We start from the raw sequence: 11,943 nt of genomic DNA, 5'->3' as shown, positions 1-11,943 counted from the left end.
TTTCACTCTCCACTTTCACTTTCATCAAGAGGCTTTTTAGTTCCTCTTCACTTTCTGCCATAAGGGTGGTGTCATCTGCATATCTGAGGTTATTGATATTTCTCTCGACAATCTTGATTCCAGCTAGTGCTTCTTCCAGCCCAGTGTTTCTCATGATGTACTCTGCATAGAAGTTAAATAAGCAGGGTGACAATATACAGCCTTGACATACTCCTTTTCCTATTTGGAACCAGTCTGTTGTTCCATGTCCAGTTCTAACTGTTGCTTCCTGACCTGCATATAGGTTTCTCAAGAGGCAGGTCAGGTATACCCAAATCCAATTATAACAGGGAAAATGCAGACACAGAGACAGACATTCAGAGAAAGAAGATGAAGTAAAGAGACATATGGAAAAGATATGATTTACTATCTTTACCAGGAGAGAGTCCTGAAACAGGTGCTTCCTGCACACCTGCTGAAGAAATAAGCCAACCTGATTTTCAGCTCCTGTCTCTAAAACTGTGAGATGCTAAATTGTTTTGTTTCAGCCATCCAGTTAGTGGTACTTTGTGGCTGGCCTTATACACTATTGGGTCTTCCCAGGTGGCACTAGTGGTAAAGAATCTACCAGTGAATGCAAGAGATGCTAGGGATGTGGGTTCCATCCCTGGGTTGGGAAGATCCCCTGGAGAAGGAAATGGCAACCTACTTCAGAATTCTTGCCTGGAGAATTCCATGGACAGAGGAGCCTGGTGGGCTACAGTCCAAAGAGTCAGACACAACTAACCAACTGAGGACTTACACATTATTACAAGTATGCGTGTATGTGTGCTAAGTTGCTTCAGTCATGCCCGACTCTTTGTGACTTTATGGACTGGAGTCTGCCGGCTTCTCTGTCAACAGGATTCTCCAGGCAAGAATACTGAAGTGGGCTGTCATGCCCTCCTCCAGGGGATCTTCCTGACCCAGGAACTGAACCCACATCTCTTCCATCTATTGCATTGGCAGGCAGGTTCTTTACCACTAGCACCACCTATAAAGCCCTATTACAAGTATAGGATTGGCTGAAAAGTTCGTTCGAGTTTTCCATAAGATGGTAGAAAAAACCCCAAAGGAACTTTTTGGCCAACCCAATAGGTAATATTCAAGGCAAACCTGTATAAGGGAGAGATTATTACTTGATTCTGTCTCACTGAAGAATGAGGAAACCCATGTAAAGGATATATACCCAGGTGAAGGATATATACCCAGGTGAGCGCCATTTAAACAGAAACCTGTTGACTCCAAGATGTCCCTCTCCAGGGTTCCCAAGGCTCCTTAGGTGCCTATATTGTCACATTTCAACTCAATGTCCTCCCATCCAAGTACTAATCAGGCCTGACTCTGCTTAGCTTCTGAGGTCAGATGAGATCAGTCATGTTCAGGGTGGTACGGCCATAGACTCAATTCAATGAGTAACATGTTGACAAACTTCCCTTTAATCTCTCTCATCCCTGTGTTTTCAGAGCCAGCATAGAGCATCTTCATAGGGATTATGCCTCACTTTTCAAAGTTTCAATGGACAATAACTTCATGAAGAAGGAATGAGTACATGTAGGAGTGATGAGTGAGTTTAATACAAAATTCTGGTTGCAAGTGTCAGATAGAATCAGAACAAATGTAAAAAAGAGGGAAGCAATATCTGTTAGACCAGCAGAAGTTGAGAGATGATTCAACACCCTGAGGAATATTAGTTAAACCATCTGCTACTGAAACTATGTATCATCAAGTGACCATTAGTATGACGAGAAAGTCACCAGAGGAAATTTCAGTTGTTCCTTACATCAAATCCTAGCTCAGAAAGGTGACAACTGCATCAAACAAAACCTAACAATGTCCCTGAATCAAGAAATAAGTGGGAAGTCTTTAGTACAACAACTTGCATGAACAAACTGAGTTTTGGTTATCTCTCTGGTATTCTTTCCTGAAAAATCTCATGGACAGAGGAGCCTGGAAATCTACAGTCCATGGGGTTGCAAAAGAGTTGGACACACTGAGAGACTGAATTTTTGCATGAGCCAAGAGGAGTTACTCCACGTCCAAGGTCAGGGGCAGCGGCCGAGAGTACCAGACTGTGAAGGCACAGGAACGGCCTAGGAGAGCTACCCTGTGTCCGAGGTCAGAGGGGGAGGCCGAGAGGAGTTACCCCGCATCCGAGGTTGGGGCAGCAGCCAAGAGGAGCTACCCCACGCCCCTAAGCCTGAGGCCAGGGGCGGTGGCCGGGAGGACCAACCCCACATCCAAGGAGCCCTGGCTGCTCGGGCGCAGAAGGGTCTAGAGGAGCTATCCCACATTGAAGATCAGGAAGGGCAGCGGTGAGGAGATACCCCTCGTCCAAGGTAAGGAGCAATGGCTGCGCTTTGCTGGAGCAGCTGTGAAGAGATACCCCACGCCCAAGGTAAGAGAAACCCAAGTAAGACGGTAGGTGTTGCAAGAGGGCATCAGAGGGCAGACACACTGAAACCATACTCACAGAAAACTAGTCAATCTAATCACACGAGGACCACAGCCTCGTCTAACTCAATGAAACTAAGCCATGCCCGTGGGGCAACCCAAGATGGGCGGGTCATGGTGGAGAGATCTGACAGAATGTGGTCCACTGGAGAAGGGAATGGCAAACCACTTCAGTATTCTTGCCTTGAGAATCCCATGAACAGTATGAAAAGGCAAAATGATAGGATACTGAAAGAGAAACTCCCAAGGTCAGTAGGTGCCCAATATGCTACTGGAGATCAGTGGAGAAATAACTCCAGAAAGAATGAAGGGATGGAGCCAAAGCAAAAAGAATACCCAGCTGTGGATGTGACTAGTGATAGAAGCAAGGTCCGAGGCTGTAAAGAGCAATATTGCATAGGAACCTGGAATGTTAGGTCCATGAATCAAGGCAAACTAGAAGTGGTCAAGCAGGAGATGGCAAGAGTGAATGTTGACATTCTAGGAATCAGAGAACTGAAATGGACTGGAATGGGTGAATTTAACTCAGATGACCATTATATCTACTACTGCGGACAGGAATCCCTCAGGAGAAATGGAGTAGCCATCATGATCAACAAAAGAGTCTGAAATGCAGTACTTGGATGCAATCTCAAAAAAGACAGAATGATCTCTGTTCGTTTCCAAGGCAAACCATTCAATATCACAGTAATCCAAGCCTATGCCCCAACCAGTAATGCTGAAGAAGCTGAAGTTGAACGGTTCTATGAAGACCTACAAGACCTTTTAGAACTAACACCCAAAAAAGATGTCCTTTTCATTATAGGGGACTGGAATGCAAAAGTAGGAAGTCAAGAAACACCTGGAGTAACAGGCAAATTTGGCCTTGGAATACAGAATGAAGCAGGGCAAAGACTAATAGAGTTTTGCCAAGAGAATGCACTGGTCATAACAAACACCCTCTTCCAACAACACAAGAGAAGACTCTACACATGGACATCCCCAGATGGTCAACATCGAAATCAGATTGATTATATTCTTTACAGCCAAAGATGGAGAAGCTCTATACAGTCAGCAAAAACAAGACCAGGAGCTGACTGTGGCTCAGATCATGAGCTCCTTATTGCCAAATTCAGACTGAAATTGAAGAAAGTAGGGAAAACCACTAGACCATTCAGATATGACCTAAATCAAATCCCTTATGATTATACAGTGGAAGTGAGAAATAGATTTAAGGGCCTAGATCTGATAGATAGAATGCCTGATGAGCTATGGAATGAGGTTCATGACATTGTACAGGAGACAGGGATCAAGACCATCCCCATGGAAAAGAAATGCACAAAAGCAAACTGGCTGTCTGGGGAGGCCTTACAAATAGCTGTGAAAAGAAGAGAAGCAAAAAGCAAAGGAGAAAAGGAAAGATATAAACATCTGAATGCAGAGTTCCAAAGAATAGCAAGAAGAGATAAGAAAGCCTTCTTCAGCGATCAATGCAAAAAAATAGAGGAAAACAACAGAATGGGAAAGACTAGAGATCTCTTCAAGAAAATCAGAGATACCAAAGGAACATTTCTTGCAAAGATGAGCTCAATAAAGGACAGAAATGGTATGGACCTAACAGAAGCAGAAGATGTTAAGAAGAGATGGCAAGAATACACAGAAGAACTGTACAAAAAAGATCTTCACGACCCAGATAATCACGATGGTGTGATCACTGACCTAGAGCCAGACATCCTGGAATGTGAAGTCAAGTGGGCCTTAGAAAGCATCACTATGAACAAAGCTAGTGGAGGTGATGGAAGTCCAGTTGAGCTATTTCAAGTCCTGGAAGATGATGCTGTGAAAGTGCTGCACTCAATATGCCAGCAAATTTGGAAAACTCAGCAGTGGCCACAGGACTGGAAAAGGTCAGGTTTCATTCCAATCCCAAAGAAAGGATAACAAATGCCAAAAATCAAAGATTAAAAATCTAGAGTAGAGGTTGGATTTTCAAAAATACGATATTAAAGAAAAGAAGAAGAAAAGAAAAAACAGTCACAAAAATTATAAAAAAATATATATATATATGAAGTTTGCTTTAAAAAGTAGGGTCTTTTTTTTGCAAAGTAATAGTAGGTTACAAAAATGAAAATTAAAGGAATAATAGAGGACTTCAATTTTTTTTTTAATTAAAAAAAAAAGAATGATTGTAAAAATATATCTAGGACTTTCTCTGGTGTTGTTGTGGGCAGTGTGGGGTCAGTTCATTTTTGGTTAGTTCCTTGGTCCAGCTTATATTTCTCAAGATCTAAAAGCCCCTTCCTATGTAGTCAGTACTAACTACAGGGTTTTAATCTATTACATCTGTCACTTCCAAAGCAGTTCCCTCGGTTTTAGCTTCTTCTGTTTGCTGGTCTCTTCACTGTTTGATTTCCGCCCTGACACTAGAGAGTGGTGGTGGACATATTTTAGGCTCACTTGTTCAGTCACGCTGTGGGGAGGGAGGGACGCTGCAAACAACACTGGCGTGTGCTCACAGTGCCTCAGCCACACTGGGCCTGCCCCGCTGACAGCGCGTGTACCCTCCCTGCCCACACTGCTCAGGCTCTAGGTTGCTCTGCCAGGAACCATCGGAGGCTGTCCCTGGGCTGCCTGCACCTCCCAGGTCTAAGCTGCTCAGGTTCAGGCGCTCGGGTAGTCCTCAGAGGTGCAGACTCAGTCGGGCCTGCATTTTGTGCCCTTCCCAGGTCCGAGCAGCTCCGGTGATGAGGTGTTTGGCGAGCGCCACTTCGACTTATCGCCTCCCCTGTCCCTGCTGCTCGGTTTTCTGGGTGTACAACCGGCGCACCTTCGCAGGCGGATGTCCAGAACCCCAAGAAGTCTTAGCAAAGAAGCCTGCTTGCAGTTTGGTAGATGTCTTTCTGGGGCTGCGATTGCCCCCTTCCGGCTTTGACTGCCTGTCACCGAAGGGGGATGGTCTGCAGCCGGCTAGTTCTGTTCAGTCCTTTGTTCTGTGTGCGGGCCTGGTGGTGTCTTAGGTTAGGGCTTTGCGAGTGGTAGCTATCCCGCAGTCTGGTTTGCTAGCCCAAGTTAGTTCCTCAGATTGCCCTCGGGGCATTCAGGCTGGGTCCTTACTCTAAGCAATGCAGCCCGCGCCTCCCTGCCCAGCCCCCGATTGCTAGTGGCGGGTGCAGGCGTCTGCGCTGCTTCTCCGCTGGGGGAGTTACCGTTGGGTTCGTAATCTGTGGGTTTTAATTATTTATTTATTTTTCCTCCCTGTTATGCCCTCTGTGCTTCCAAGGCTCGCCACAGACTCGGCAGTGAGAGTGTTTCCTGATGTTTGGAAACTTCTCTCTTTTTAAGACTCCCTTCCTGGGACGGAGCTCCGTCCCTACCTCTTTTGTCTCTTTTTTTGTCTTTTATATTTTTTCCTACCTCCTTTCGAAGACAATGGGCTGCTTTTCTGGGTGCCTGATGTCCTCTGCCGGCATTCAGTTGTTTTGTGGAATTTACTCAGCGTTTAAATGTTCTTTTGATGACTTTGTGGGGGAGAGAGTGGTCTCCCTATCCTATTCCTCCACCATCTTAGGACTGCCTCCTGCAGCAGTGATTTCTACCATTCTGTCCTCCAGGTCATTTATCTGTTCTTCTGCCTCAGTTTTTATGCTATTGATTCCTTCTAATATATTATTCATCTCTGTTTCTTTGTTCTTCTAAGTCTTTGGTAAACATTTATTACATCTTTTCAACCTTTGCCTCTGTTCTTTTTCCAAGATCCTGGATCATCTTCACTATCACTATTCTGAATTCTTTTTCTGGAAGGTTATCTATCTCCACTTCACTTAGGTGTTTTACTGGGGTTTTATCTTGTCCCTTCATCTGGGATATAACTTTCTGATTTTTCATGCTGATTAACTTTCTGAAATGGCATTTTTGTTTTAGTCGCTGTGGGACTGTGGTTCTTCTTGCTTCTTCTGTCTGCCCTTTGATGCAGGAGGCTAACAGGCTTCTGTAAGCTTCCTGATGGGAGGGACTGATGGTGGGAAAAACTGTGTCTTGCTCTGGTGGGCAGGTCCTTGCTCAGTTCAGTTCAGTTGCGCTGTCATGTCCAACTCTGTGACTCCACGGACTGCAGCACACTAGGCTTTCCCATCCATCACCAACTCCCAGAGCTTGCTCAAACTCATGTCCATCGAGTTGGTGATACCATCCAACCATCTCTGTCGTCCCTTTCTCTTCCTGCGAAAGAGATCTTTCCCAGCATCAGGGTCCTTTCCAATGAGACAGATCTTCACATCAGGTGGCCAAAGTATTGGAGTTTCAGCTTCAGTATCAGTCCTTCCAATGAATATTCAGGACTGATTTCCTTTAGGATTGACTGGTTGGATCGCCTTGCAGTCCAAAGGACTCTCAAGAATCTTCTCCAACACTACAGTTCAAAAGCATCAATTCTTCAGTGCTCAGCTTTCTTTATGGTCCAACTCTCACATCCATACATGACTACTGGAAAAACCACAGCTTTGACTAGGTGAACCTTCATCAGCAAAGTAATGTGTCTGCTTTTTAATATGCTATCTCAGTTCAGTTCAGTTCAGTCGCTCAGTCGTGTCCTACTCTTTGCGACCCCATGAATCGCAGCACACCAGGCCTCCTTGTCCATCACCAACTCCTGGAGTTCACTCAAACTCACGTCCATCGAGTCAGTGATGCCATCCAGCCATCTCATCCTCTGTCGTCCCCTTTTCCTCCTGCCCCCAATCCCTCTCAGCATCAGTCTTTTCCAATGAGTCAACTCTTTGCATGAGGTGGCCAAAGTACTGGAGTTTCAGCTTTAGCATCACTCCTTCCAAAGAACACCCAGGGCTGATCTCCTTTAGAATGGGCTGGTTAGATCTCCTTGCAGTCCAAGGGACTCTCAAGAGTCTTCTCCAACACCACAGTTCAAAAACATCAATTCTTCTGTGCTCAGCTTTCTTCACAGTCCAACTCTCACATCCATACATGACCACTGGAAAAACCATAGCCTTAACTAGATGGACCTTTGTGGCAAAGTAATGTCTCTGCTTTTCAGTATGCTATCTAAGTTGGTCATAACTTTCCTTCCAAGGAGTAAGCGTCTTTTAATTTCATAGCTGCAGTCACCATCTGCAGTGATTTTGGAGCCCCCCAAAATATGCTGTCTAGGTAAAGCTTTAATCCAATTATATGCTGATGGATGGGGTTGTATGCCCCCCCGCCCCGGGACTTTTTTGGCCTGAAGCAACACAGCCTTCAGGTCTACAGGCTCTATGGTTGGGTTAATGGTAAGCTCCAAGGAGGTTTACACCAAGGGGGATCTTCCCAATCTGCAGCTGCCAATGTCCCTATCCCTGTGGCGAGCCCCTGCTGACACATCTCCACAGGAGATCCTCCCACACTAGCAGGTAGTTTTGATTTGATCTCCTGTGGGTACACTGCTCCTTTTGTCTGAGTCTTGGTGCATGAAAAGTTTTGTTTGTGCTCTCTAAGACTGGAGTCTCTGTTTGCCCCAGTTGTTTGGAAGTCTTATAATCAAATCCCACTGGTTTTCAAGGTCAGATTCCCTGGGGATTCCCAGTCCCTTTGTCAGATCCCCAGGCTGGGAAGCCTGATGTGGAGTTCAGAACCTTCACAACAGTAGGAGAACTTCTTTGGTGTCATTGTTCTCCATTTCATGGGTCACCCACTCAGTGGTTATATGCAGAGTACATCATGAGAAACCCTGGGCTGGAAGATGCACAAGCTGGAATCAAGATTGCCGGGAGAAATATCAAGAACCTCAGATATGCAGATGACACCACCCTTATGGCAGAAAGTGAAGAGGAACTAAAAAGCCTCTTGATGAAAGTGAAAGAGGAGAGTGAAAAAGTTGGCTTAAAGCTCAACATTGAGAAAACGAAGATCATGGCATCTGGTCCCATAACTTCATGGGAAATAATTGGGAAACAGTGGAAACAGTGTCAGACTTTAATTTTTTGGGCTCCAAAATCACTGCAGATGGTGATTGCAGCCATGAAATTAAAAGACGGTTACTCCTTGGAAAGAAAGTTATGAGCAACCTAGATGCTAAAGCTGAAATCCAGTACTTTGGCCACCTCATGTGAAGAGTTGACTCATTGGAAAAGACTCTGATGCTGGGAGGGATTAGGGGCAGGAGGAGAAGGGGACGACAGAGGATGAGATGGCTGGATGGCATCACTGACTCGATGGACATGAGTCTGAGTGAACTCTGGGAGTTGGTGATGGACAGGGAGGCCTAGCGTGCTGTGATTCATGGGGTCACAAAGAGTTGGACACGACTGAGCGACTAATCTGATCTGAGATAGCATATTCAAAAGCAGAGATATTACTTTGCCAACAAAGGTCCATCTAGTCAAGGCTATGGTTTTTCCAGTGGTCATGTATAGATATGAGAGTTGGATTGTGAGGAAAGCTGAGCACCGAAGAATTGATGCTTTTGAACTGTGGTATTGGAGAAGACTCTTGAGAGTCCCTTGGACTGCAAGGAGATCCAACCAGTCCATTCTAAAGGAGATCAGCCCTGGGTGTTCTTTGGAAGGAATGATGCTAAAGCTGAAACTCCAGTACTTTGACCACCTCATGTGAAGAGTTGACTCATTGGAAAAGACTCTGATGCTGGGAGGGATTGGGCAAAGGAGGAGAAGGGGACAACAGAGGATGAGATGGCTGGATGGCATCACCGACTCGATGGACATGAGTTTGAGTGAACTCCGGGAGTTGGTGATGGACAGGGAGGCCTGGCGTGCTGCAGTTCATGGGATCGCAAAGAGTCAGACATGACTGAGCGACTGAATTGAACTGAACTGAACCCAGTAGTTATGGAATTTTATTTTATTGTGATTGTGCCCCTCGCTGCAGTTTCTTCTTTGTCTTTGGACATAGGGTATCTTTTTTGGTAGGTTCCCGCATCCTCCTTTCGATGATTGTTGAACAACCAGTTGTGATTTTGGTGCTTTCACAGGAGGAGATGACCACGTGTCCACTCTGCCATATTGAACCAGAAAAAAGAAGCTATCACTTTAAATTCTCTCTTATCTGTGAAGCCATTTCAACCTGTGGGAGCCAGAACAATTTGTGTTGGCCCCTTAATGATGAAAAGCAACAAATCAGCAACTGAAATACTCAACTCCAGCCTTGGGAGGACAATGCCTTATTTCCTAACTAGCTCTAGCAAGTTGCCCTGGAAACACATGCCACTGTCCCCACAGCTGCCTGTCCTGGAGATAGTAGTCTCTAATGCAAGAAAGCTGAAACTGACTGAAATTTACCAGCCCCTTCATCAAGCTTTCCCTTAGATGCTTCAATTATTCTACCAGACTCAGAGTTCCAAAACAGTTTCTTAAGACAGCTCCTGCTAGTTGAAGTGTTTCAGTGTAGATATGAATTCCTGAGGTTTCCTACATTGCCATCTTTCCTATGTCATTCTGGAATAGGGCCTTCTAATATTCCTTTCCAAAGCAAAGCATGGAACTTTCAAGTTTGTCTTCAACTGAGAATGTTATCACCAGTTTCTGCCTGGAATGAGAGTCAGAGGCAAATTCTAAGTTAGTGAGATTTTCTTTCCTCATTACCTAATATAGTGCTGGCACATAGTAGAGCAGGAAATTTTTAAAAATATACTCCTCTTTTACCTAGTCCTTAAGCTTTCTGAAGGCATAGTTGCGTCTACTCCTCAATTTATCAGGTATTATTAACCTGATTTTACAGATAAGAAAACTCAAGCCAAGAGATATCAATTGACTTTCTCAAGGTTGCAAAGCAAGTTTGTGTAGGAGTCAGGACCCACATTTGAGAAAACCCTGGGACAGAGTGGAGAACAGAGGAGCCTTGAGGGCTGTAGAGCATAGGGTTGACACCCTAAGAGTTGGACACAACTTAGCGACTAAACAACAACAACAGGACCCACACCTCAGATTTCTAACTCCAGTTTTGCTACTACCTGCGTATCATTTCTTTTGCACAATACTATATTCTCAGCATTGTACTAAACTAGGTTCCTTAATACTTATATTATCCTGTAAGGTGGTTTTGGGGAAGTTCTCCATGGAACAACACCTATGAGGAAGCAAGGGCAGCAGGGATTGTCAGGGAGAGAATATGAACTGTGATGCACTTGAAATAGTTGTCTCAGGCAATCTCATGGTAAGCACCGAGTCTAGGGTGTCCTTTAGAGTTGTTCTGAAAGGAGGTGAGGGGAATAACCATTGTACTTTCATACCATCCAGTCATTGGTTGCAGACTACCCCTAAAGGAGGAAGCTTGCCTTGAGCAAGCAGAATCATGTGGCCCAGGAAATGCCCAGAGAGGAACACAGGTGTGAGCCATCAGTAGCTAATGCTTCTAGCAGCTGGGGTAATATGTACCTCATTCCTAAAAGGGGAACTCTATAGAGTGCCATAATCTGCTTTATAATCTACACTGTTCACTTCCTGGATCCACTTGCTTCATGTAGTGACTTCCTTGGGAAACTTAGAAGGCTAATGATATGACCATTTGCGGCCTCAAAGTCACAAATGATATTCACCATCTTCCTCCTCTACTCCTAAATTTTCCTCTCTTCAGCTGGTATCTCTCCTGGTCTAGATGGGGTGATCCAGCTCCTTATCCCTGAGGGACTGAGCCCTTGATCACCATGATCATCTCAGGATGCATTGTCTATGGTCATAATTGTGTAGGGGAATGCCCAGGTACCAAAGTAATTACCCTGCTTCCATTGGGAATAGAAGCTATACTTCCTGCTAGTGATCAGGGTCAATTACCCTTTACAGAGATGGGATTCTTTTTCTTGCCTGCTTGTCTGTTGGTAAAAAGGAACGTGAAGTAACTGGGTGGAAGCCATAGCTTAGTGTTTAATGGGACTTTTGTTGTGCCTCTGGTAGAAATATCTCCCCCTTGGAAAACAAGTCTTTAGCTTCACAGAGCCTATTGTTGTGCATAAGGGGAGCACTAATTCCCAAAACTGAACCACTGAGAGTAATAGTGAGCAGAGTCAATTTTTCTTCCACCCTTTGGTTTCTAGATTCAAGTAGATTCATGAAAATACAGAACCATTAGGACTTAGCACATACAGGTCTGTATCAGGTCTGAGTAGATTGTGTATAACATCCATGGAGCCCCATCTTCCCAAGATATTGTCTCCAAGTTGGAGACTTAGCTCTGCTTTCAAAAGGCCATTTCATTGCCTGTTCAGGACAAGCCTTTTGACTGGCAGTTTATGGTGGATCCTGTGGTTCTATGAACACTACCATACTTCCTTTCCTGTAAAGGGGGGTTGGGGAGCACCTCAGAGTTCAAGGTGATGTTGTGTGAGATCTTGTATTAGTGGGTCAAACCCTGTGTAAGCCTTTGGACAGTGGTATTGTTATTCAATCATTCAGTCATGTCCGACTCTTTACTACCCTATGGACTGCAGCATGCCAGGCTTCCCTGTCCTTCACCATCTCCTGGAGTTTGCTCAAACTCAATTCCTTTGAG

The 11,943-nt window shown here is 44.9% G+C and overlaps 1 non-coding gene across 1 annotated transcript; it reads left to right on the top strand.

The window, feature by feature from the left end:
- The first annotated feature begins 1,044 nt into the window (after positions 1 to 1,044).
- On the top strand, positions 1,045 to 1,102 carry MIR2285BO (microRNA mir-2285bo). Its single transcript, NR_162296.1, has one exon. It is a non-coding gene; the product is annotated as a microRNA mir-2285bo (primary transcript).
- The last annotated feature ends 10,841 nt before the right edge of the window (positions 1,103 to 11,943 follow it).

The sequence above is a fragment of the Bos taurus genome, chromosome 3 (assembly GCF_002263795.3).
Source record: "Bos taurus isolate L1 Dominette 01449 registration number 42190680 breed Hereford chromosome 3, ARS-UCD2.0, whole genome shotgun sequence".
Lineage (NCBI taxonomy): Eukaryota > Metazoa > Chordata > Mammalia > Artiodactyla > Bovidae > Bos > Bos taurus.
This window is presented reverse-complemented; position numbering and strand designations above follow the sequence as displayed.